The following is a 26,505-nucleotide window of genomic DNA, read 5'->3' as shown; positions in this document are numbered from 1 at the left end:
GGGACCCCAGCTCCACTGGACGCCCCTGTCTGCTCCCCACTCTGCGCTCGCCGCCTCCCCGTCTTCACCCTTACCCCTCCTCCTCCCCCTATTTATTTATTCTTGGTTTTTTTGAGGCAGGATTTGTCTGTGTAGTTCAAGCTGGCCTTGGACTCACTGTGTAACCCAGGCTGGCCTTGAACTCCCTGCTATCCTGCCTGCCTCAGCCTCCGGAGTGCTGGGATTACAGGCGTGCACCACCACAGCCGGCTGGAGGATCGATCTTAAACACCTGCATCATTTTACTGCATCCCGGTCACTACCTTTGCGTGTAACTGTCCTTTACAGCCTCCTTGACTCGCACACGCCCCGAGATGTCACAGAATGCAGCAATGACCACGGCTCAGCAACCCCCCCACCCCGGCTCCTGTCCCTTGATCGAGTGCATCCTGCCACGGGAAAACTGTTCGGTGAAAAGCGAAAGATTTATACGATCTGAAGAGAAACCAGAGTATAGAAAATTGTTTGGGTAATGCCCTGGAGCCTAACAAAGGCTCTGGTCACACATCTCCTGCTTTGTCCTTGCTTCGCTGGCAGTGGACAGGAAGTCCTGCTTGGCTCCTCCCAGTCCCTCTGATCTCTCGGAGCTGTGCCTTACAAGCCTTCTGTTACCCCAGTTGTTCTGTGAGCTGCCTCCCTGTGTCTCGCCTGGCCGCACCTCCAAGCCTCCCTGTCTTCTCCGCCAGGGTCTCCTCCCCGGCGGGCACCTTGCTAGGAATAAACAGGGCACAGTCTCGGAAGAGGGTTAGTGATGAGAACCATAGAACCTAAGTGTGGGCTTCTCCCCGGGGACTCCTGGCACTCTGTCAGCGGGAGATCCTGTCGCTGTTCTCCGACGCCACTGACAGCTGCACGTCCCCATCATGTAGGAGGGCATCTCCATCCACGTGGGCCGGGCTGGTGTCCAGATTGGCAATGCCTGTGGGGAGCTCCTGATGGCCAGATGCCCAGTGACAAGACCATGGAGGGAGGGGACGACTCCTTCAACACCTTCTTCAGTGAGACTGGTGCTGGGAAACGTGCCCAGGGCAGTGTTTGTAGACCTGGATCCCACACTCATTGAAGACATTCTCACTGGTACCTACTGCCGGCTCTTCTGCCCTGAGCAGCTCATCACAGGCAAGGAAGACGCCGCCCACAAGTCTTCCACAACTACACCACTGACGAAGAGACCATTGACCTTGCTTTGGACTGAATTTGGAAACTGGCTGACCAGTGCACAGATACACAGGGCTTCTTGGTTTTCTACAGCTTTGGTGTGGGAGCTGCCTCTGGGTTCATCTCCCTGCTGATGGAGCATCTCTCTGTTGTCTATGGCAAGACGTCCAAGCTGGAGTTCTCCATTTACCCAGCCCCCCAGATTTCCACAGCTGTAACTGAGCCCTACAACTCCATGCTCACCACCCACACCACCATGGAGCACTCTGGTTGTGCCTTCATTATAGACAATGAGGCCATGTATGACATCTGTCACAGAAAACCTCAATATGGAGCACCCAATCTACAATAACCTGAACCACCTTGTTAGCCAGATTGTGTCTTCCATTACCACTTCCCTCAGATACGATGGACCCCTGAATGTTGATCTGATAGGATTCCAGACCAACCTGGTGCCCTCTCCCCACATCCACTTCCCTCTGGTCACACACGCCCCTACCATCTCTGCTGAGAAAGCCTACCACGAACAGCTTCCTGCAGAAGAGATCACCAGTGCCTGCTTTGAGCCAGCCACCTAGATGGTGAACCATGAGGCTCACCGTGGTAAATGCATGGCTTGCTGCTTGTTGTACCGTGGTGGTGACATGGTCCCCGGATGGAGACCACTGCAACGCAGACCTAAGCAGGACTAAAATTAATCAATTGGCTTTTCATGTTCACTTGTGAATTTCTCCAAGGCCTAGGATCTCTGTCTGGAAATGGCAGACTCATAGGAAGTGAACTTCTGTGAGTCACTAATCCCTACCAAAACCTGTAGTGGTGATGAAGCCAGAAAGCCTCAAAGGATAAGACAAGATCACAGCCAAGGACACCTGGATCCAATTTCAACTAGATAAAGACCTCAGGCATCTCACTCCTGGGTGAAGAAATTTAATACCTAATCTGGAGAAGTCCTCAGTGGTTCTGCCCTTCTTGAGTACTCCCCTCCCTTCTTCTGATAACCAAATAAATATGGGCCACCCAAAGAAGGTCTTGGTCTTAGCCCCGAGAGATTCTTGGATTCTGTGAGAGGGCTTTGATCCTCCTGGAGCCCTGAAATAATTTTATTTGCCTCTTTTTATTTAACCTTCACTGTACACTCATTTGAGAGATTGAGGACCTGATCAGCCCGCAGTAACTGAGGGATATTATTAACTCGATAGTCCCCAAAGACATCAGTGCTGCCATTGCCACCATCATGACCAAGGGCAGCATCCAGTGTGTGGGTTGGTGTCCCACTGGCTTTGAGGTTGGCATTAATTTCCAGCCTCCCACTGTGGTGCCTGGCGGAGCCTTGACCAAGGTACAGCATGCTGTGTGTATGCTGAGCAACACCACAGCCATTGCTCAGGCCTCGGCTCACCTGGACCGCAAGTCTGATCTGACGTACACCAAGGGTGCCTTTGTTCACTGGCGTGTGTGAAGGGATGGAAGAAGGGGAACTTTCTGAGGCCCAGGAGGACATGGGGGCCCCAGAGAAAGATTATGAAGAAGTTGGAGCAGATAGTGCTGAGGGAGAGGACAAGGGTGATGACTATTAATCTATCTGCTGCAATTTTACATCCCACTGTCTCATCTTATACATTTATTGCTGTTTTGTGGAATTCTTTCTTTTAATGCAAAAGTGAGCGTTTTATTTTGGTAGCACGAAAAGAAAAAATAAAACCCAAACCACTGTATTTCTACATTGAGGGGAAAACAGTGTTTAAAATTCTTTATCAAATACATTCCAAAAGAAAGTGTGTTCGAGGATTTCCAAAGCACAGGAAAATCTTAACATAACAGTACAGGAACCCATAATAGTGAAAATGACTCTTCGGAGGGTGTTTAACGTACGTAATGGCTGAGTTATTAAACCACGGGAGCAGTCCCTTCCTAATAACCACAATGAGTGAAATTAGACTTGTTCCATAAATGCTCTAATAATTTCATGGTAATACTTTTTACAGCTATGACTTTTAAATTCTTAAGATTCATTTGGAAAGTGGCAAAGTGTACAAAGTTTTAGATAAAACACATGCAATTTAAATAAAAATTCCCCTTAACTCTCCTGTGAATTAACAACAACCACGACTGTCAGCAGACACAGTCTGAGCTTCAAAATCCAACTACCCAAATGAAAATTTCATTTTTAAGTCTTAAACAGACATAACTGAAAAAATTACTATGTATTTGATTTTTTTTTTCTGTATTTTTTTTTCCACCTGTCTCACTATGTAGCACAGGCTGGCTTCAAACTCACAGCAATCCTTTTGACTCAGCCTCCCAAGTGCTGGGATTACAGGCATGGGCTATACTCGGCTTGATATTTGGATCTTTTACAAGAAAAGAAAATTTGGATTAAAGCAGAAACCAGTTCCTAAACCCTTTTATTATTCAGTTGTATATCCTGTTGAGGCTAATATCAAAAGTAGAAGACTGTCTCTTTTGCTTCTGTAATTGTGATTTTTTTTCACTGCAGTCTTCTGTAACTTTGAGAGTTCATGGTCCTTACTATCTCCCCACCCTCCCTTTTTCCTAGGTGGGGAAACGGCTACCATAGTAAACGCATCCATAATTAGAGTTTCAGAAGCATGTACTGCTTGTTATTATTAAGAGTGACTCTGGGTGGGTGGCCTACATGTTCTCTTGTGATGCATACCACAATCTCCAGCATGAAAAATCCTGGGAAGTTGAGGAACCAGCCTTTTCCAGTATTTTGGAAGATAAGCTACGGTCAAACATTGGAGTCCAGTCCCAGCTAGTATCATCGTAAGTACAGACTTACATAGTAAGTCAGCTTCTGATATGCCCGTTGAGTCAAAGCTAAACCCATATGGTGCTCTGTGGATTCCCAAGGTTTTACATTTACCTTGTCAGCAATGCCATAGAAACTAAGGCTGGTGGTGTAGGTCCCCAGTGAGAGGACCTCTCACTCCAGATGCTCTTCCTGCTAACAGTTCCACATTCTTCTGAAAACACGATGAAAGTCTGGGTGCTAAGTAGTGATCTTCCAGGAAAAGTATAAGGCCAACATGACCTCAAAGACATTTTTTTTTTTTTGGTACCGGGAATCGAACTCAGGACCTTGCACTTGCCAGGCAGGCACTTATGCCACTGAGCTATATCCCCGGCCCCACCTCTAAGAACTCTGGCCCTTTCCCATACAAAATGCAGCTTTCATCACCAGTGATGACTGGTTTGGGAGAATCTGACCTCACTGTTAAGGCCGAAGGAGCCAGGATACTCAGCATGAATGTGCCCCGATTTCACAGCTGCATGCTTCTGCAGGTCTGTGGGGCAAGTTCTGAGGCACTGGAAACTCTGAAGCCTGGAAACTCGTTGGGGTACAACTGAATGCTAAAAGGAAAGAACACCTGCAGAGCCGGACAGAAAGCCACCCCAGGGATCAGCTGGATGTCACCCACGCTCTGGGCTTTTATTTATTTATTTATTTTTATATAAATACATTTATTTTTGTCTTTTTGAGACAAGGTCTCGCTATGCAGTTCAGGCTGGCCTTGAGCTCACTATGTAGCCCAGGCTGGTCTTGAACTCTCAGTGATCCTCCTGCCTCAGCCTCCCGAGTGCTGGGATTACAGGCGTGTGCCACCACGCCCAGCTCACTCTGGGCTTTTTGAAGTGAACCCAGCAGCAGTCCGAGGTCTTTGGGCTGGTTGTGGATCTGAACCACCAGCACTAGCCCCCCAGGGACCCGGTGCCAGCCCTCTCTACATGCCTCAGCATGGGATCGGAGCTCAGCAGGTGTGCAAGGGACCGGTAGGTAGTGTCACCATGGTCTTCTATATTCAGCACCAAGGGTCCCTGGAGGAAGCCCAGCCCCGGACCCCCACAGCCTGGCTCCTTACTGGCCCTCCGCGTCTGCTGCATTTTCATCCTGATTTTGCCCCACCCTGGCAGCTGCTGCTCTGACACCCCGCGACTCTGTGGGATTGTTGAAGCCCTAAACTGTCAATAAAAATGATATTTCCATGAAGAAACCCCATAAATGACTGGGAATGGGTGGAAGAAGCAGGTGGATGGGGTGGTGGTGGTTCATGGAGTCCGTGTAAATAACACACTGGAAAATAACCTTCATTATGTCCTGGAAAGGTGCACTAATAAAAGTTAAAATAATCATAGTATAAAGAACATAAGCCATGTGTGGAGGGGCACGCCTGTCATCCCGGCATTCTGGGAGGCAGGAGGACCACAAGTTCAAGAACAGCCTTGGCAGTTTAGCATCTTGATAAGATTCTGTCTCCAAATAAAAAAGAAAAATGGGCTAGAGATGCATGCAGCTCTGGGGGAAGGCCCTGTGTTAAATTCCAAAATGAAATGAAATAAAATAATGTAAAATAGGGCTGGTGACTATTTGCAGTCTGTGAGACCTGGGCTCTCACCCCCAGGACTGCACTGTAATGCTGATGATGTAAAATCCTTAAGAAGAGAGTGGGGCGGGACTGTCAAGGCCACATCTGGAATTTCCCCTGCCTTTCTCTCTAGCCTCTGTGTGGCTAATGATGACGTCTTCCCACTCCCACCCCATTTCTCCCTCCCTGCTCAGCCCTCCCTCTTCTCTAAACCCCTTCCCACTGGGCAGATTTTTCTGTCCCCAACCCTGAGGCGCCATTTGCTGATTCTCACCTCTGACCTCTGAACTCTGACCTCTGACCTCTTCTTTTTCTCACTCTACACCTAACCCTCAGGGTGTCACTGGCACATTTGTACCCCCATAAGTCATTGTTCACTTAACTGTCTCCGTGACCTGTGACACACATTCCCTCACAGGTGTCAGGATGGTGGGGCGACCACAGAGCCAGCAGGTTTAGCAATGTCGATACTACTTCCAAGGTCAGAGGTCAGATAATTTTCAGGCTTTGGGTTAGGGGTTGGGAAAAGTGTCCACAATTATCGTTTCCCAAGCTAGGAAGAATTTGGACAGGGATACAAATTACAGTTAGATAGGAAGATCATCTGTGTTCTAGCCAGGTATGTATGTACCCCTGTAATCTGGCGCTCTGGGAGGCTGAGGCAGGTGGATTAAAAGTCTGATCCCAGCCTGGGTAACTTAGGAGGATGCTGTCTTAAGACATAAAATAAAAACGGTCTGGGAGTGGAGCTTAGTATGAAGGCCCTGGATCCAACCTCCAGAACAGAAAAGAAGTTTGTGTTAGGTCCTTCACATTGTACCCCGCCCAATTTGAAGAGAAAAACTCTGACAGACAACCAGTCTGTTCAGACAGAAAGCCCCTCACTCAGCTCGAGAGACTAAAGTAAATCTGTTTTATCGGGATGGTCCCCAGGCCTAGTTCTCAGGCTCACAGGAAACCTCAAGAGTCTACAGATGCCACACTGTAGATCTGCAACATGCCCATGTCCTCCTACACATCCCTCCCCCAGAGGCACCAGGCCCGCCAGTCACCCCTGAGAAACTTAAATTTTCCACCTTCCTCAGTGGAATTTCCCCCTTCCATACTAACATAGTCTATAAAGTAGGGCCCCTGGCTTTGTTTGCGGCCAATGGCTTTCTCGCCCTTGGCTGGGTTGCACCCAGCCTGAAAAAAAGGTATTGCTGTTTGCTTCAATCCTGCCTGTCCTGGTGGTCTCCGTCACTACTTCGGGTCTAGTCTGACACTGGTGCCCCGTGTGAGGAGGGTTGAGGTCCCCTTTCCGACTTCCCGTCCCCCAGACCCCACCTAGATACACTGAGGCCACTACTGACATGGGCCGTGTGACCGTCCCGCCTCAACTTCTGCTGATTTCCGCCCTCCCTTTCAGGTGGGGTAAGTGCCGCTCCAGTCTCAGTTGTACTGTCACTTTCTCAGCTCTACTCTTCTGCTGACCTCTAAGGCTCACAGTGAGCTGTGTGCCACTAAACCCAGGCCTGGTCACACTCACCCCTCTGGGAGTCAGACTCCCTGAGGGAAGGCCGATCTCGGGGCTGCCGGACTTGGTCGACCACCCACACTTTTGGCCTCAGGAAACCCGCTGGAGACGTTCTCTCTCTTTCCTGAGAAGCCCACTTCAATTGTGGTCTAGAGTCAACGTGGGTAACCTGTCCTCTTTGCCTTCTGTCTCTTCTGGCTTGCTTTCGTAACAACCTTAAGCCTCTCCAGTCACTCCCGACCTGAAACCAAAATGCTACAATACGGCCTGACTAACCTGCAAATTAGACAATCACCAGGACCTGAACAGTGTTTGTCGTTAGCTCCGGAAATGGTCTGAGATCCAGGATGTCCAGGCATCTTTCGCTCTCCACCGCCTCCGGTCTCTCTGCATCCTGCCACCCCTCTAAAATCCTCCTCCCGTCCGCCCTGCCCTCTGCCTCCCGGTCGGCCCTGGCGCTCCTGCTCCTGGGCGTGGGTCTCTGCCAGGCGCCTCCCCACAGGAAGGTGCCTAGGCACTGAGCGGCCCTGCCCCGTGCCTGACCCTGCTGCCGCCACCGCCACTGGCGGGGTACTGCGGGGAGCCGAGTGGTCTGGCCCTGTGGGTGCTGAGCACGGTGCCCCAGCACGGTGGGGGCGGGGATATGGTGCAGAGTCTGGCATGGGGTCTGGGCCTAACGGAGGCTCCGCGGGTCTGCCTGCAAACCGGATCTGAGCACCACATGGGGTTCAAAAAAGGGGTACATGGGCGGGCGCTGCAGGCCTCCAGGACCCCGCTTAACAGTGGAGCATCCTTTGGACTTTCCCTGTACCTGTATCCAGGAGTTCCAATATCTGTCTCAGACCTACGACTTTATCTGGGATAACATTCCTTTCCCTAGGAATGGGAACATGTTTTCACTTTGGCCCAGACATATGACATGGTTACTAGCTTCCTAGAGGGACAGTTAATTCTCAAAATGCATTTTATTACCCAATTGGCCTCTGACATTCTCAAAAAACTGAAAAAGTTGTGATAGGACCTCGGACCCCACAACAGAAATTAACCCCCCACGCTTTCTGGTTCTTACTTTGCACGTCGCTTCCTGGCTCCAGTGCAGATCCCTCAGCCTGCTGGCACAGATCCTTCATCCTGCTGGTGCAGACTGTCTAGATTCCACCACTGACCTTGGGGCCTTCCCAGTGCAGATTTGTGAAACAGGCCTGCATCAGACATTGTTAGTTCAGGTTTTCCAATAACGGACGAGGCTGCCCACCACAATGCATCTCTGACTTACAGTTACTTGCTTCCACCATAAGAAACCCAAAACTCAAACAGAGGGCCAGCAAAACATCCAGGGGCACACAAGGGGATCCACCCCTCTGGGACCCTGCTTTAAGTGCTGATAGTCAGGCCACTGGGCCAAAGAGTGACCTAACGCCAAACCCTCTCCCTGATTGTGTCTCACTGGTGGGAGCTCTCACTGGAAGTCAGACTGTCCCCCCACAAACCAGGTTTGTTGTGGGAGTCCCCTCACAGAGCACCCCACCAGACACCCCAGCACTCTCTGACCTGGTCGGTTGGGCCTCTGTGTTGGTTTGGGGTTTTTTGCAAAGTGAACAATACAATACAGGACATATATTTTATAAGATTATTTATAATAGTCACCTGAAGAATTATATGCAAGAGAGTGCAGGAAATATGTCCACACACTAAAGACCAAAGAATCCAGCTGACGGCCTGGGTCCCATGATAATGTCCTGCATGAATTCAGCTGAAGATCTAGAGCTCATAACAATGCCTCCCACAAGCCCAGCTGGGGGCCTAGAGCCCGTAACAATACCTCGTGCAGTTCTGTTTCACGGATCTGCACTGGGAAGGCCCAAGGGTCAGTGGTGGAATCTAGAAAGTCTGTGCCAGTGAGATGAAGGATCTGTGTTAGCAGGCTGAGGGATCTGTACTGGAGCCAAAAAGCAATGCTCAGAAGAACCAGAGCTCCCATGAAATGTACCACAGCCATTTTCAGCAACAGTGAGGTCCTGAGCTCCCCCAATGATCAGGACAGCTGAGTTCCCAACAGGAAAACCAAAGCAACTCCAGGAGACTGAGCCATGTACCATCCCATCTCTCCCTCTGGAGCCAGGAAGCCATGCTCAAGTGAGGACCAGAGCTCCCTCAAAGTGAACTGAAGCCATTATCAGCGACAAGGTCCTGAGCTCCTTGCAAGATGAGAACAGCTGAGTTCATCAGGAAAGCCAGCATGACAAGCTCTTCCGAGAAAACCAACAGCTCATTATAGCTTTTTAGCAGCTTCCAACAGGCTCTCAACAGCTTCTACCAGCTCCCAGCAGCCTTTCTTCTTCCTCTCCAGTTCTGCTTCTTATGCTGCTGGCAACAGTCTCTAGGTGGGCCTCCCACACCCAGCATCACGCTTACTCAGCTCAGCTGGGTGTTACAAGTTGACCACCAGTTATCGGTCCACCACAGCCTCTGATGACTGATACGTCCTGAAGACCTCAGATGCCCCCTGGATCATCACAGCCGCTACACTTCGGGTAAATCTTATGGTGGAAGGTAAGGCTGTTTCGTTTTTAATTGATATGGGGGAAACTGAATTCATCCTCCCCTCCTTTTCTGCACGCCTGCTTTTGGCTGACATTTCTGTTGTGGACATCGATGGCACCATATCTAGACTTCCAAAGACAACCCCAACTCTCTGCCAATTACACAACCACGCCATGCCTCCCATGCCTTCCTAGCTATTACAACCTGCCCGTTCTGCTCCTCAGAAGAGATATTCTGTTAAAACTTTCTGCCACTTTGACTGTACCCGGTACCTCCCCATGCCTCACTGCTCTTCTGCTCTCCCCACCCCACTCTGGACCACCACGCACTGCCTCCCACCATCTCCAGCGTGTCGACAACTTACTCCTTTGCAGTCCGTCTGCCACATCCTGTCACCAAGACACCCTTGCCCTCCTTCAACCCTGAGACACCAAGGGATCCCGAATCTCCCCTTCCCAGACCCAGATCTGCCAGATATCTGGGCATCTTCTACACAAAAGCACCAAGGCCTCACCCCAGGAATGTGTGCAGTAATCACCCAAATTCCAACACCCGCCACTGTCCAGCAACTCCTTTCCTTCCTAGGAGCCATAGATTATTTCCCCTTGTGGGTCCCAGGCTTCTCCATGTTCACTAAAGCCCTCCATGAACTCACCCATGACAGTCCTTCTGGACTCGGAGACAAAAAAGCCTTTCCCTACACACTGTTCCAAAAGCAAAAACAAACCTCATCCCAGCCACGGCCCTCTCCCTCCCAGACCCCAACCACCCCTTCTCTCTACATACAACCGAACACAAGGGATGCGCAGCAGCGATTCTAAGCCAAGGCTCCACACCCTGTCCAGTCGCTTTCCTCTCCCAGCAACTAGATCCCGCCACAGGGGATGGCCTTCTTGCCTGAAGGCGGTGGCAGCAGCTGCTGCACTCGTGCTCCTAGAAGCCAGAAAAAAATCACCCTCCATGCACCAATCTCTTTATATGTCCCGCATGATTTCTGAGCCCTTCTCTCTGCCTCCCACACCCCTCACCTACTCCCAGCCCCACAACTCATAGAACTCCATGCTCCCTCACTGGCAAATCAGTCCTGATAAAAGACTTACACTCCCAACCTTTAACACCCAAATGGACAGGTCCCTACATGGTTATCTACAGTACTCCCACGCAGCCTGCCTGCAGGATCTCCCCCATTGGGTTCATTGTCCCTGCCTAAAACTCTACCCCCGGACCCACTTCCTGCTCTCCACCACGACCTTACTGCCAGAAATCCTCACTGGAATCACAAGTACTCTCCCCCAGCTCCTTGTGCCTTACGTGGAGGTGTCTGCTCACCCTCCTCCTGCCACTCTAGCCGACCAAGGAAATCCTGACTCTCCACTCAGCATTTCCCTCTCAGTCTCCTTTCCTTGCCACCTCCCAACCCAACTAGCCCACGTTTTCCAGCAATGCCTAATGTCAAACTCACACCTTCAGCATAGATTCTTTTTACAAAAAAATCTGCCACGACCTCCACTGGTTCCACCTCTGGTCTGACTCCTTAGAGCCTCTCCTCTCCTGGATCAAGGTCCTAGCCTTCCAGGAAACCCTCTGGGACTTCACCCCAGAGAAGGTGCATATCTTTATCTCTTTACTCACCCTTTACCTGACAACCCAGAAAAAACACAATCACCTCGTTTATTGTTGCCTCCCCTTCCTACTCACATTCATACTCTTAGCTCTCTTGTTTGCAGTCAGTCTAGCTCCAGAAGCTCCAACTGGCAGGAATACCACTAAGAGGTGTCTCCTATCAGCTAAAGTCCTCTTCCTTGTCGAACTAATACTCGTCCCCTTGTTTATAATCAAACACTTCCCTTACTAAAACACCCTCCACTACTCACTTCCTGATGGCTCCATGCAAACAACCTCTCACCCAGAAAAACCTCCTCATCACCACCTTCCCCCTGATAATTGGGTTCCTCTCCGCAGCTGTTCAGAATTCCAACGGGACCCTTAACCAAAACTATCTCCCTCCACTGCCCTCTTACCTACAAGACACACTTGATTGGGCCCATCACCTTCTCAGTCGGTCCCAATGATCAGTGACAAGTGACTGCTGGATGTGTCTTTCAGCCTCCATGTCATACCTCCAAAGGGTCCCCGGCCCTGTCAGCAACTGGTCCTATGCTGAGTCCACATGACAACTGGGACCTCAAACACCCTACCGCAAAATCAGTAAAGGAGACCCACATAATTGTCACTCCAACCCCTTTCAGATGATTTACCCCCAACCCTATAGCCCTCGACAGCAAACTTTATACCCAAGCTCCACTCTGCATCTCCCGCCCCTGCTCAGGCCCCTAGGGAAACCCTCTGGGGGACCTATCCAACTCTGACTGCAATTTCACCCTCACTGTGTGCTTACCACAGGATCACCTCCCTCAGCAACGGGAATCAAGCCCCATCTGACAGGACCAACAGCCCTAGACACCTCTAAACTTCTTAACAAAAACGTATACTTCTATATTCGCCACCAATGCCCACATCTCACCATTGGAGCTTGGTTCCCATGGGCAGTCCCTTATGAGGTAGAGAGACACAGACCAGACTGGTCATCCACTCCGGCCACCTGCCTTTTCCTACCTAATCTCCCAAACTCACATGAATGGTTACTACCAGACAACCAGAGGTTCCTTTTACACTGGGAAGACAAAACTCAAGGAAGCATCCAACCAAAACTCCAGGTAAGTGCCACCCCCCTTTTACTGGGGCAGCCCTAGCAAATAGTGATGGCCTTTGGTTAAAAGACTAAGACAAACTCCAATACCTCCAGAATGCACACAACCACTTTTGCTCAAACTCAACAGGACTATCATGGCTCTGTGGAACCTCTGCTTACCTTTTTCTCCCTTCCACCTGGACTGGAACTTGCACCCTGGTGTTCCTCACACCTAAAATAGGCCTGATCACAGGACAAAGCTAACTCCCAGTCCCCATACAAACTCCTCTCTGGTGCCCACGAGCCCCCTCCTACTTATCCCCATACTGGCAGCAATTGGATTAACCGTAGGCATAGGTGCAGGAGGAGCAGGAGGAGATGTCCCTGCTGACTCTTACCAACAGTTCTCCAGAGAGATGTCCCAGGGGCTCACAAAAGCCTCCAATTCCTTCACAGACCTGCAGAAGGAGGTCGACTTCCTTGCCGGGGTGGCCCTCCAGAACTGCCGTGCCCTTGATTCACTCACTGCAGAAAAAGGAGGAACCTGCATCTTCCTTGGAGAAGAGTGTTGCCTCTGCGTCAACAGATCAGGCATCATTTATGAAGCAGCCGAAAGTCTCTGAGAACAGACCAGCAAACTACGAAACAGTCAATGGGCAGTTTTTCCCTGGGGTGGTGGGGTGACCTCTCCCAGGGTGGATGGATGTCCTGGCTACTCCCCATACTTCGCCCCTGGTCCCAATATGCCTGCTATTACGATTCAGACCCTGCTTGATAGGATGTCTAACAGATTTTATTCAAGGACAGATTTGATCCACGACAACCAGACAACTTCTCCTGACAGCTCACTACACTGTGATTCCTCAGGAGCCCCAAGCAGAACCTTAAAACCCATGACTCTTTCACCCTCTACAGCCCCTTCACCCTCCTCACCTACGTTTTCCTTTCCTTAGGATGCCTGCATAGCACCCTCTGTCATGCTTGAAGAAGCCATGAGACACAACATCCCTTTTCCTTTTCTAACACAACAGACAGAAATGTTAGGTCCCTCACATTGTACCCTGCCCAACTTGAAGAGAAAAACTCTGACAGACAACCAGTCTGTTCAGACAGAAAGCCCCTCACTCAGCTCGAGAGACTAAAGTAAATCTGTTTATCAGGATGGTTCCCAGGCCTAGTTCTCAGGCTCACAGGAAACCTTGAGAGTCTACAGAATGCCACGCTGTAAATCAGCAACATGCCAATATCCTCCTGCACTTCCCTCCCACAGAGGCACCAGACCCACCAATCACCCCTGAGAAACTTAAATTTTCCACCTTCCTCAGGGGAATTTCCCCCTTCCATACTAACATAGTCTATAAAGTAGGGCCCCTTCCTTTGTTTGAGGCCAGTGGCTTTCTCGCCCTTGGCCAGGTTGCACCTAGCCTGAAATAAAGATATTGCTGTTTGCTTCGATCCTGCCTGTCCTGGTGGTCTTGGTTGCTACTTGGGGTCTAGCCTGACAGTTTGAATTCAATTAGCATTTCTCAAGTTTTTGCTTTATATTTCATTTTACTGCTATATTGATTAACTTCATCTTCTATGCTTGGTTCATTTTGTTTCTCTGTCTCTTGAACAGTGCTGAAGTTTTATTGGATGTTGTTCTTTGTCAGGGTAGGTTTCTAAGGCTGAGATATTGCACACAGAACCACTTGGGCTGTTTTTTGTGGGTTTTAATACACCGCTATTTCTTTTCATTACACTGTGGAGAGTTTGTGTCCCCTCACTGCTGTAACCTACTCCTATTTGAGGTGGCATTCACCTTCAATAACATATGTTTTGACATTAAACCTGTATGTCCCAGGAGAGGAGATAGCAGCTTGTTGGAACAAATAGAGTCCCCTAGTTGCTAAATTGCCGAGTCCCCTAGGCTGACTACAGGGCCCAGGCTTGGGGATCTGTTTTGCCTTCAAGGGAGTTGAGGGAATTCCCCCAAATTGAGCTCAACCTTGTGATCCTGCCAGCAGGCTGGGATGACAGGCAGGTGCCACTGTGCCTGGATTCACTAACTCTTCCGGAGGCTGGAAGTCCAGGATCAAGGTGTCCCAGGGTTGAGCCCCTTGCAGGCTATCCCAGGGTTCTCTCTCGGTTCTGGTGGCCTGTTGGCTATTTTGGTGGCCTTTGTCTTACAGAAGTATCACCCCAGCTCCTGACTTCATCTTCAGATGGCATCTTCCCTGTTTGTAGCCTGTGTCCAAACTTACCCCTGCCGTAAGGACACAACCATCTTGGATGAGGAGCCATCAAACTCCTGCTTGGCTTCAGCCTAGTTAATTACATCTGCAGACACTGTATTCCCAAGTAATCACGTCACACTGAGAGGGACACGGGTTGGAGGACCCCACCATGTGAGTGTAGGGGGAATGCTCAAATTCAGTCCACAACCAGCGGGGCCCATCCCCCAGCCTTGTCTTACACAATCATTGTCGCAAACACAGGATGCTGCCCACAGATTGAGCTCTGAGGGACGGGAGGCTGAGAATTTCACTTCTGCATGCTGAATGCCGCAGGTTCTGGGATGGGCTACGGGAACTTGCACAGCAAAGTCCCCCACATGGCCTACAGCAGGACTGTTGAGCTAGATCAACCTGGAGATCGGCTCCCGACGCCCTAGTTGGTATGGCTCATTGTGATCTGCCGAGAGCCAGAGGTGAAGCAATCTTGCTAGGACCACACGGCTCCAGCTGGCGTCACCCGCAGAACCTATGTGAGTCAGACAGGTGTCACAAACATCTCCTCCAAACCCCCGTGAGTCCTGTCTCTGTGTGACCGCGGGCCTGCTTCTCTGAACTTCTCAAAAGCCCCACCTACCACATGGTGCGGTGACGGCTTTTATACAGTTGTTTCCCTCCTCTGTGCTCGGCTCTGTGCAAGGGACAGAACTGCAAAGCACAAAAACAAGGTGGTATTTGAGCCTGGCGATACTCAGAAGTCCCCGAGTCCTTGTAATTTTTGAAAGGAAGAGTCACACTTTCCTTTCCTTTAGTAGCATCGTGATGCCCCAGCTATTGACCCAAGTGACTCCCCAGCTGTATTTATCTGTGCCCCTTTCCTGTCACAAAGCACCTAGGGCAGGAGCTCTAGTGCTGTGTGGATCTGGAATGTCCTCCAACACACCTGTGTGAAAGGGTTGGTCCCCAGCTTGGAGCTATTGAGTGGTGGTAGATCAGTGAATGGGTGAGGCCCTGGAGGGTCCTCAGGGCACTGGAGCTGTGTTCTTGAGAGGGACCCTGAGACTCCATTCTCCTGCTGTCTTCCTTTTGCTTCCTGGCCGTGTTGTGAGCAGCTCTGGTCTCTCACAAGCTCCCCCTGTGAGATGCTGCCTCACCACAGGCCCAAAGCCCTGATACCAACCAATCCTGGACTGGAGTCTTTAAAACTGTGAGATAAAAAAAATAAGCTTTTCTTGTATCTCTCCCTTTTTTCTCCCCCTTTTTGGTACTGGAAATGGAAGCCAGAGCCTCACATGGACTCCGTTCTACAGCTCTTTTGTTAGTTTTTAATTTGAGAGAGTCTGTCTGAGTTGCTGAGTGGCTGAGGATGGGCTGGAACTTGCAGTTCTCCTGCTTCAATCTTCCAGAGTTCTCGGATTACAGTCATGCTCCACCATACCAGGCAATGATTTGCGTTTTTTCTTGTCTGATGCAGTTAGGTTATTAAAGTTGCTTTTGCTAAAAAAAAAAAAAGGCTTCCCATTTGCCTGTAGATGCCTGATGAGTATATAAAGCAGGATGAAGGTTGGTATCTCTGCTTTCATTTTGAATCTGTCTGCTTGTTACCTTAAAAGTTTGGGACAGGTCTGTACTCAGCTCAGCTTGTCAGGGGAATTAATCATTTAGACAGTGCCTGTCAAAAACTGCCAATACAAGGTTTATTCACCCTAAATTTACCAAGCCTATTTCCTTCCCTTTCAAAACAGAGGACATTGAGAGAAGAGGTTCACAGAGAATTTCAGCTACCAGAATTTACCCCAAGGAATGGGCAACGCTAGAAGTTTCCAGCCATTGTTCTAGACCTGTAAGTACCTTGGATTCCAGCAGAGCCTCCCCGGAACTGAGACTGGCCCCCCAAAGCAAGAACACGGAAGCCAAATTGCCAGGGTCCTTCAAACCATGAGGATTTCTCTGGAACTATAAAACCAGGGCCAAATAGTGATCAACCAGCCCACCTCTGCACACCTTAAAAGTGTAGGCTCTGTTAGCCAAACGTGGTGGCACAATCCCATCAACCCAGCACCGTGGGAGGTTGAGGCAGGACTATAGTGATGTGAGATGAGCCTGTACAACTAAGGAAGACCCTGTCCAAAAAAAAAAAAAAAAATTCAGGCTTGGGGTACAGCTCAGTGATGAGCCTTTGCCTAGCACATACAAGCCTTTAATATCAATTGCCAGTATTGCAAAAAAAAAAAAAAGTAAAACAAAAATTGCTTAAATATTGTTTTGGAAAGGTGGTTGTGAGGCAAGAGATTAGGGTCTGGTCAGCTGGCTGGGCAAGTGGGCACAACCTGTCAATCACAGAGATCCAGGATTCATGCAACCAAGCCCTGTGCCTGGTACCACTCAGAGAACTTGATCTTTCATTCTGGTTCAAAATCAGGCAGGCTTTTGATAGGATGGCCTAGATCTGACCTCCGAATGCAGGATACAAAAAGCAGCTATAAACCCCATGGCTACTGTAAGATCTCTCAGTGGCCAGTTCTCGCTCCACAGAATGTACTTCATTTCCTGCCTTTAACAAATGTAAAACCTCACCACCTCTGGTGCCTGTTTTGTCCAATTCTTTGTTCAGGACAACGAGAACCTGGAAAGAATCTTTAGAACTCACAGCACCCTCGGGCCCAGTAACGCCTGGGGACGTAGGTTGACTTGAAGGCCTGGGACTGAGTCTTACTACCAAACACACACAAAAGCTGAAGCTTCTTAGGGGCAGTGTGCTCTTCCTTGTCTGATTTCTCTTCTTTGGCTCCTCCAGCTGCAGCTGTTCCCCTCCCCTACTTACTGTTAGGTCCTTTTGTTAAGGGATGAGCTTGATTTTGGTCAAGGTGGTGTCCCTTTCAACTTTTCTACTGTCTCACCCTAAAGTCCCTTTCCACTTTCTCTTACTTTTGAATTAAGCTCCTTGCACATTTGTGCTGTTGATTTTTATTTCCATCGACACCAAAACAAGGTACCCTGGTAGCTGGTGACCCCTGAGTACCGGTGCCCTGTTCTGTGGAAGGGCAGCCCGGTCTCAGTCCAGTCTCAGGAAGGCTGCTCCCTGCTCTCTTGGCCTGGGTTGCTGGGAGTTCCCCTTGTGGGCCACACAAGGGGCGCAGAAGGTGAATGCGCCCCCGCAGACTCCCCCAGCTAGTTATCCTCTTTGGCCCTAGCCCAGGGCCCTGTGGCGGTGCAGGGCTTTCTCTTTTGCCAGTTAATCTTATGCCAGAAGGGCCCATACTTGTTATTATGCAAATTCTCCCACACAGGCTACAACGCCTTTACTTAGAGGACAAGCCCAGACATGACCATGCTTTCTTTAGCTTCATGAGCTGTTGCATATGCACCCGTGGTGTTAAGGACTGAACCGCTGCGCCCTCTACCCCTGAGCAGAACCTGCTCTTTACACTCCACAACCTTGGCCCCTCTGTTCACACTGTAGATGGCACATACACCCTGGGAATGTCACGCTGGGCACACACACACTCTGGGATTCAGATAATCAAAACTCTTCGGTTCATGTGCATCAAAGAGTGATCAAATTAGAAAAATAACTGGATCTATCAACTTAGATTTCAATCACTTCTTTTTGATAAGGACATTTGAAAGAACATATACATGAACATAAACACTACACTGTAAGACACAAAATCGTACAATTGGTATATGTCAATCAAAACATGTTTAAACCAGGCGTGGTGGTCTCATCCCAGCAGTCTGGAAGCCTGAAGCAGGAGGACCATAATTTCCAGCTGAGCCTGGGGAATTCAGTGACTTAGCAAGACCCTGTCTCAGAATAAAACATAAAAAAAGATCTGGGAATGTAGCTCAGTGCAAAGGCCCCGGGTTCCATCCTCTGCACCAGAAAAAGTGCTTATACTTGGTAAGAGGAGACTTAATTCCAAAGGGTGGTTGCACTGCATTGGAAAAGGACAATGCAGTAAAACACAGTGACACTGAGATCTGCAAGTATCTCAGAAATCAGGCACAAAGTTTTTCTTGTACAGAGAGAAATAAACAAGGCGAGAAAGAAGGAGGCACAGGAAAGCAGGAGGAGGGGCAGTGAGGGCTCCTAGCTCGGAGGGCTTTGACTGGGACCCAGCCTCTTGCCACAAGGCACTGAGTGCTGACTGGGTGAGCAAGGCCCAAAGTTCGGGAGTCTGGGGAGGCGAGAAGCCGAGCCACAGTGTGCTCCACATGCATTCGATCCTGATTAATCAGCAGGATAAACAGTTCAGCTCACTGATTAAAGCAGAAAGAGGGACTAGCAGGGTCTGGCTGAGGCCTTGTCAAGGGTCCAGCAGTCACATCAGGGTGAGTCTGAACGAGAGGCTGCTAAGGACTCCTGGGGGACACAGTCGAACAAATCCACACTGTTAGGCTGTGCCCCTCTATATTCCCCCACCTTAGGAGGCTGAGGAAGGAGGATCCCAAAGTTCAGCCCAGCCTGAGCAACTTACTGGCTTGAGCCTGTCTCAAACTAAAAACTAAAAAGGGCTTGGGGTGTAGTTCAGCGCAGAGCACTGGTTTCAATCCCTTGAGTCTCACACACACACTGTCTTGGTCACTTTTATCTCATTGCTGAGGCAGAATACGAGACACCCAAAGTCACAAGAGGAAAGGCTTACTTACTTAGCTCACACTTGGTAGATGCTGCAGCCCATACTTGGCTGGCTCCAAAGCCAGGTGGCACATGGTAGAGGGCAACAGTTGGTGGTGGACTGAAGTCAGCAAAAGCAACAAGAGAGTATGAGACAAGCCTCTTTCTGTCCCTTGTACTGTATCTAGTCTCCCGGGATTAGCGTGGTGCCAATCCAACGAGTGGCCTGATCCAGAAATCACCTGCTTTTAATCCCAGAACCCTCACCTCCAGTTTTGCACTATGAATCAGTCACACATTCTAGATTCAGCCACCTCCAAAGAAAAAGTCCTGTGACTGCATGAGGCTTTAGGGGGACATCTTTGGCCCCAGCCCAAGGTCCTCTGGAGGGCTATAACGTTCCTCCCCTGACCCCTCAAAGACTCATACACCTCCTTTTACGCAAATGGCATTTAGTCCATCTCCATGAGTTGCCAAAGTCCTAACAACCTCAGCATTGTTGAAAAGCTGAAGTCCACAGTCTCCTCTGATACTTAAGGCAAACTCTTAGCCATGACCCCTCTACAAATGAAAAGAAAGTTAATTGCTTCCAACAGTCAATGGCACAAGATGGACATTTCCATTGCAAAAGTTACATACAAGGGATACATAGGAATGGGACCAAACCAAGTCCAAAATCCAGTAGGGCAAACACTAAGTCCTGTATCTCCATGTGCAGCATCTCAGGCAATCTGTGGCAAGTTGTAAACTCAAAAAGGCTCTGTCCCTATTGGCACTTCCAGTGGTTGTAACTCTCATGAATTCTTTTTTGGGCCTGCTTTGCTCCCTCCTTGCAGGTTTCCTCAGATGATCCACATTCCTGACTTCTCCAAACTTCTGGGCTCTCCACTACACCTTCAGCTTCACACTCACAGCTTCACACACTACCCTCTCAGGGGTACACTGCCTGGTTTTCCAGGCCTTCTTCTGAAATTTGGATGGAAGCCTTCCTGATCGCATAACTCTTGCATTCTGTATGTACCTAAAACCAGTGCCTCATGGATGATGCAAGCTCTGCCACCAGCAGAAATAGCCAGGCTTTCTTCTCTTTGGGGTGTAGGTGTTGAGTTCCTGAATTGTTGAATATTCTGAACCCAATTACAGGGAACAATTTTTCTAGGCCACTGCAGTTCTTGAATATGGTATGCTAAGGCTTACTTTCTCAAAGCAAAGTCTTCAACTTTTGCCATTTTGAGGTTGCAACGGATGGAGTTCTGCTGCTTCTTGGGATGCCCTCAGGTCACATTTTCTATTCTCCTGTTCCTTTTCAGCAATCAAGATCTCCTCTGCCCTATCTTTACAGTCCACAGCCTTACTGGGCTTCCTTTCTGGTCAAACTCACAACATTTTAGATTATTCTGCTCAGCTCTCTGCTCTTGATTCTCAACATAAATCTTGCTAAAAACCCTCAATAGTAACCATGCCACTGCCTCAACATTAGACTGCTTTTAAATTTTCTCTGCCAGATTGATTAGTCCACCATCCTTAATCTTAGGCTCAGGCAAAGTCTCTGGCCATGAACAAAATGCAGACAAACTTTCTGCCAAGCCATAACACATATTGTCTGGAGTCTAACAGCCAATGCAGCCCTTCTTTCCAGCAGAAACCTCTGAAGCCTGGTCTTTACTGGCAGGATTTCTATCAGCCTTCTGAACTCTGTCCAAAATCTCCCATGCAGAACAGCCTAAGGTGTTCCAGCTCCACGCTTTAAGCCAGCATCTCTGAATCCTTCCAAATTCTTCCCACAAGCCATTTCCAAAGGCTCCTGAACCACATGGTCAGGTATAGTCACAGTAATGACCCCACTTCTTTGGTAACAAATTCTGTTTTAGTTACTTTTCTCTAGTTGCTGAGACAAAATACCTGACACTCAAAGTTAAAGGAGGAAAGGTTTATTTAGCTCATGGTTTGTGGAGGTTTTAGTTTATAATTGGCTGGCTCCAAGGCAGGATAGCACATGGCAGAGGGGCAACCATTTATGGTAGCAGAAGACACCAAAAGCAACAAGAGAGAGAGGAGCAACAAGATTCTTTCTGTCCCTTAAATTGTATGTAGGCTACCTGCCCTAGAGCAAGTGTAGCACGTACATCCTTAATCCCAACATGGGACCATGAATCAATCACAAACTAGATTCAATCACCTCCAAAAAAGCCCACCCCTATACCTTTACGAGGCTTTGGGGGGACATGTAGCCAAAAACCATTAACACACACCCACCAAAAAATCCATCATCTATATAAACAAGAGAATTTATCAGAAGAGTGTATTTGTAGTTTTTGGTACAGAAGTGGTACCCAGGCATACAGTTAAAAGAATCCACAAGGAACACTGCAGTGCCCTCCTCAGAACACACTGGTCTCCAAGGCAGCTGCACCTAAGGAGGCACAAGAGAGGAAGCAATTACTGGAACTCAGTTAGAATAACTTTGACTATATTGTTACACTGTTTGGGTTACTGGAAAAACCTCTGGCTTTTGATAGTGTTGCAAGACAGTTTCAAAAGCAAAGATGATGGTTATATTCATATGTTAACTATACACATGTCAAAGATTTTTTCCAGCTGAGTGCAGGTCACACATCTGTAATCCCAGCACCTGGGAGCCTCAGGCAGCATGATCTCAAGCTTGAGCCCAGCTTGCACAAGCTAGTGACTTAGTGAGACTATCTCAGAATAAAAAATAAAAGTGAGCTGGAGCTGGGGATATAGCTCATTGTAAAAGCCCTGGTTTCAATTCCCAGTACTGAAAAAAAATAAAAAAAGATTATATCCATTTAATTAATAAGGGAATCAATAAGATAATAATAAAGCAGAACAGAATTAATATAGTATGTCAAAGACATCCTAAAATCAATTTCCCAACAGATACAAAACTCATTAATTCTTATACGTGAATATCCATAGCAGCATTGTTCATAATAGCCAAAAATATAAACAATCCAAATGCCCACCAAATGATGACTAGATAAACTAACTGTGGGATGTTTATACAATGGAATATTATCCAGTAATAAAAAGCAAGAGAAAAGTTCCTGTGGGTCTGAGGGTAGAACCCAGAGCCTCCTGCCTGCTTGGCAAGTGCTTACCACTGAGCCCAGTGAAGAGATCCTGACTCCTGCTACAGCATGGATGAGCCCTGAAAGTACTTTCAGTGGCAGAGGTCAGATACAAGAGGCCATATAGAATGTGATTCTGATACTGTGTGATGGATCTCACAGGAAGGTTCCAGGCTCTTGAGCAAGATGAGCAAAAATTGCAAGCGTACATCCGGTGGTAAAAGAAAAGTGGCCATGCTTACTGAAGGGCACAGGAAGATACGGCTGGGGAAGCCTGTGCTGATAAAACTGTACCATGAACCGAAAAGTGGTGCTGTGGTGGCAGGAAAATGAAGGGCTCATGGCACACAGATAAATCAGGCTTTTGGAATTTAAAGCCTGTGTACCCAGCCCGGGTGCCTCTCACTGAGTCTCTGGGATCAGATTGGTGGGAATGACTGACAAGGTGCTGAGTCATCTCCCAATGAGCGTGCACGTCCCAGAGTTCACTCTGAGTAGATCACATGAGATGAGTCTGTGTTTATGAACCTTTAATAAGGTTCCAGTGGGGAAAAGGCTCCTGAAGGCCAGGCCAGGAAATCTAACTTACGTGTGCTCTTGCCTGGAACTTCAGAGACTTCCTAGGTCTTTATCACTTTGTTTGCCTTGGAGCCAGCTCACCATGGACTGGACCCTCTGGGTCCATGAGAAAAACAAAACAAAACAAAACACAAACCCTTCTCCTCCTTTAGACTGTGTGTGCCAGGTATATTATCTCAGCAACAAAATCTGACTAACGCATATGGGAATAGGCAAATCTCTGTCCACATGAAGTAAATATGTGCTTATCGGGAAGAGAAGGCAATGGAGAGACTGTGAAAAGATCATGGATGATGAAACCATTCTAAAATTGATAGTGGTGGTGGTTGTGCAACTTGGTGACTATACTAAATGGCACTAAAATCTACACTTTAAATACTATGTGAACACAAATTGTATCTCAATCAGGCTACCAAAAAAGAAGTTAGAGAGCAGTTTGGATTGGCCTGGTGTGGTGGTGCACACCTGTAATTCCAGCACTATGGAGGCTGAGGCAGGAGGATTGCTGTGAGTTTGAGGCGAGCCTGGGCTACAAAGTGAGTGCAAAGCCAGCCAGAACTACACAGTGAGACCCTGTCTCACGAAGACAGAAAAAAAGAGAAAGGAATGGAGGGAGAGGGATGGGGAAGGAAGGAGAAAGAAAGAAGGAAGGAGAGAAAGAAAGAAAGAAAGAAAAGGAAGAAAGGAAAGTAATAGGAAAGGAAGGAAGAAAGAAGATAGGAGGAGAAGCAAAGGGAGAATAATGTCTTTGAATGTCAAAAAGCATCACCTTTTCTCCTGGGAAGACTCTACCAGTCCTCACGTAATTTTTATACTTCTGAAGTGAAATAAAAGAATAAATAGCAGAGTCAAAGCCTGGGGCCCTTTTCCCCTGGTCTGTTATGGAAATAGCCAAAGCTAAAAGGGACTGAAATCAGTGTGTGGGCTCTGGTACCAGGGAAGGGGAGGAAGAGGACAGGGCGTGAAGGTTGGGTGCGGCTGCGGGGTCCCGGGTGTCGGTGTTAGGTCACAGATCTGTCTCCGTATCTATCGTCATGGCTCTGTGAAGGGCAAGGGGGCAGGCTGGTGGCACGTGGAGGAGTTTCAGAGCCATGCGAAGACAGGGCGCTCTAGAGAGGTGATAGGTCCCTGAGCCTCTGTGACAGCCCAGAGATGGTGCCCCTCGGAGCGAGCGTCTCGAGGTGAGCCAGAGACGCTGGTGATCATCACGCGCCCCGGGAGACTCAGCGACTGACAGATGCACAGGTTTGGGGCAGGGCTTAGGGTGGGAGGGTAGGGGTGTGGGGGCTATGAGAACTTCCTTTCCACTCAATTTGCCTGTGAACCTAAAAGTGCTCTAAAGAAGAAAGCATATTTTTAAAGAAAAGTACAATCTAAAAATCACGTATTTTACTGCAGGTGAAATATCGCTCAATTAATGACCGATTCTAAACATCCCCTCATTTGGAAGTGAATGATCTGTAGGAAGCTGTACACAGGTAAGACAGACTTAGTGGTGCTCTGAGAGGCTGAGGCAAGCAGGACGGAGGGTTCGAGCCCAGCCTGCGTGACTTAGTGATTACAGGAAGTTTGTCTCAAAAGGAAGCAAAGACAAATGTCACTGGAGACAGAGATCAGTGTGAAGATGTGAAATGCAATTCCCAGGACTGAAAAAACAAAACAAAAGAAAAAAACCAACTCTACATATTTCAAGAGCAGAACTTGAGGCATTGTGGATGAGTGTACACCCATGAAACGATAACCACCACCAAGGCCATGAACACACCCACCACCTTCCACATTTTCTCTTCTTGTTATTATCATTGTTGTTGTGTGCGTAAGAACATTTAACCCAAGACCTGCACTCCTATGTTTACCGTAGTATTATTTATAGTAACAAAGATGTGAAAACAACCTCCAGGGCCAACCCCAGATGGATAAAGGAAATGTGGGACACGCACTGTATACATAACAAAATATTATTCAACCCTAAAAAAGAGAAATTCTGCCATTTGTGACCACATGAGTGGATCTCACAGGCTTATGCTAAGTCAAACAAGGCAGGCAAAGGGCAAATGCTATATAACTCACTTCTATGTGAGGTCTAAGAAAGTCAAAATCTTAGAAGCAGAGCTGGAATGGTGATTGCTTGGGCCAGGAGAAGAGAGAAGAAATGAGGAGGTAAGGTCAAAGTATACAAAGTGTCAGATTTACAGGATAGTGTAGAGATTTGCTGTATAATGTAGTTTCTGTAGTTACAATAGTGTACGCATAAAAGACATTTATTTGTGTGTGTGTGTGTAGCACCAAGAACTGAACCCAAGATCTTTCCTCTTAATGACATCTCCAGCTTTTCAAATAATTTTGAGACAGAGTCTCACTAAATTGCTAAGTTTACCAGGCTGACTTTAACTTGTTTTTTTGTTTTTTTTTTTCCGGTACCGGAGATTGAACTCATGACCTTGCGCTTGCCAGGCAGGTGCTGTGCTGCTGAGCTAAATCCCTAGCCCCCTAACTTTAACTTGTGATCTTCCTGCCTCTGCCTCCTAGAGTGCTGGGATTGCAGACGTGTACATCACTATCAGCTATGGCTTTTTTTTTCCATAAAAGCGAATGTGGTCATACTTGAACGTATAACAATTATACATATTCAGTTTTTAAAAGGGAGCTTATCTTTCTATTTTTTGTTGTTGTTGTTTTTTGGTGCTGAGAATCGAACTCAGGACCTTGTGCTTGCCAGGCAGGTGCTTGTGCTGCTGAGCTACATCCTTGGCCCTTATCTTTTTTTGTTTTGTTCTGTTTTTTTGCTCTTTTTGAGACAGGGTCTCGCTATGCAGTTCAGGCTGGCCTGGAGCTCACTTTGTAGCCCAGGTTGGTCTCGAGCTTGCAACGATCCTCCTGCCTCAGCCTCCCAAGCGCTGGGATTACAGGCGTGCACCACCATGCCCGGCTGGCCCTTATCCATCTATTTATGCCTGTGACAACTGTACTCTTCAATACAGTGTCTAGCACAAGCAAGCTATTTAATATTTATGGAAGAGAAAAAAAGAAAGTATGGAGGTAGGAAAGACAGGGTAATACAAGAACAGCCCCAAAACTAACTAAAGAACGAAAGCTAGCAGGCAGACTGTTGGAGGCTTGGGACGTGGCTCTGGGGTGGTGTTTGCAGCAGGAGGGCCTGTCTTAGTGAAATGTATTTTACTTTGTAAAAAACATTCCAGCACACATCAACTACTCCAAAGTACACTTAACTCTTTAAATAACATTTCATTCTCATAGTGTCAAGTTGTTCCAGTAAAGAAAGTATAACCTAGTATTTTCATCCCTTTTAGCTCAGAAAATTTTAAAAGTTTATTGGTACAATTTAGAGATACATAATGATCACATTCATCATAGGTATATCAGTTTGTACCTGTATATGATATATCTTTCTCTCCCTTCAACTCTTCTTCCCCTCCTTAGTTACAAAGCTTTGTTTTTATTTTGTCCTCCTTTTGTCACTTTCTTCTTTTCTCTTCCTTCCTTTCCCTTTGCCCCCTCCCCAGCCCCTTCTGAGAGTCCATCTCACCCCAGAAAAAGTGACTATTATCATGAAATCAACCATTAACAAATGCTGGCAGGGCTGCAGGGAAAAAGGAGCCCTTCTCCACTGTGGGTGGGAGTGTAGACCGGTGCAACCAC

The 26,505-nt window shown here is 48.1% G+C and overlaps 3 pseudogenes; 1 reads left to right on the top strand and 2 right to left on the bottom strand.

Moving 5' to 3' along the window:
• LOC102004399 overlaps window positions 1-901 on the bottom strand; it is a 2,849-nt pseudogene extending 1,948 nt beyond the window's left edge.
• A 1-nt stretch (window position 902) lies between these two features.
• Window positions 903-2,777, top strand: LOC102008236 (annotated as a pseudogene).
• Window positions 2,778-3,608: 831 nt separating this feature from the next.
• On the bottom strand, window positions 3,609-5,112 carry LOC102004085 (annotated as a pseudogene).
• Window positions 5,113-26,505: the final 21,393 nt, after the last annotated feature.

The sequence above is a fragment of the Chinchilla lanigera genome, unplaced genomic scaffold (assembly GCF_000276665.1).
Source record: "Chinchilla lanigera isolate Chin_1 unplaced genomic scaffold, ChiLan1.0 scaffold00094, whole genome shotgun sequence".
Taxonomy (NCBI): domain Eukaryota; kingdom Metazoa; phylum Chordata; class Mammalia; order Rodentia; family Chinchillidae; genus Chinchilla; species Chinchilla lanigera.
Note: the sequence above shows the minus strand (reverse complement) of the source record. Positions and strands in the feature narration are given on the sequence as shown.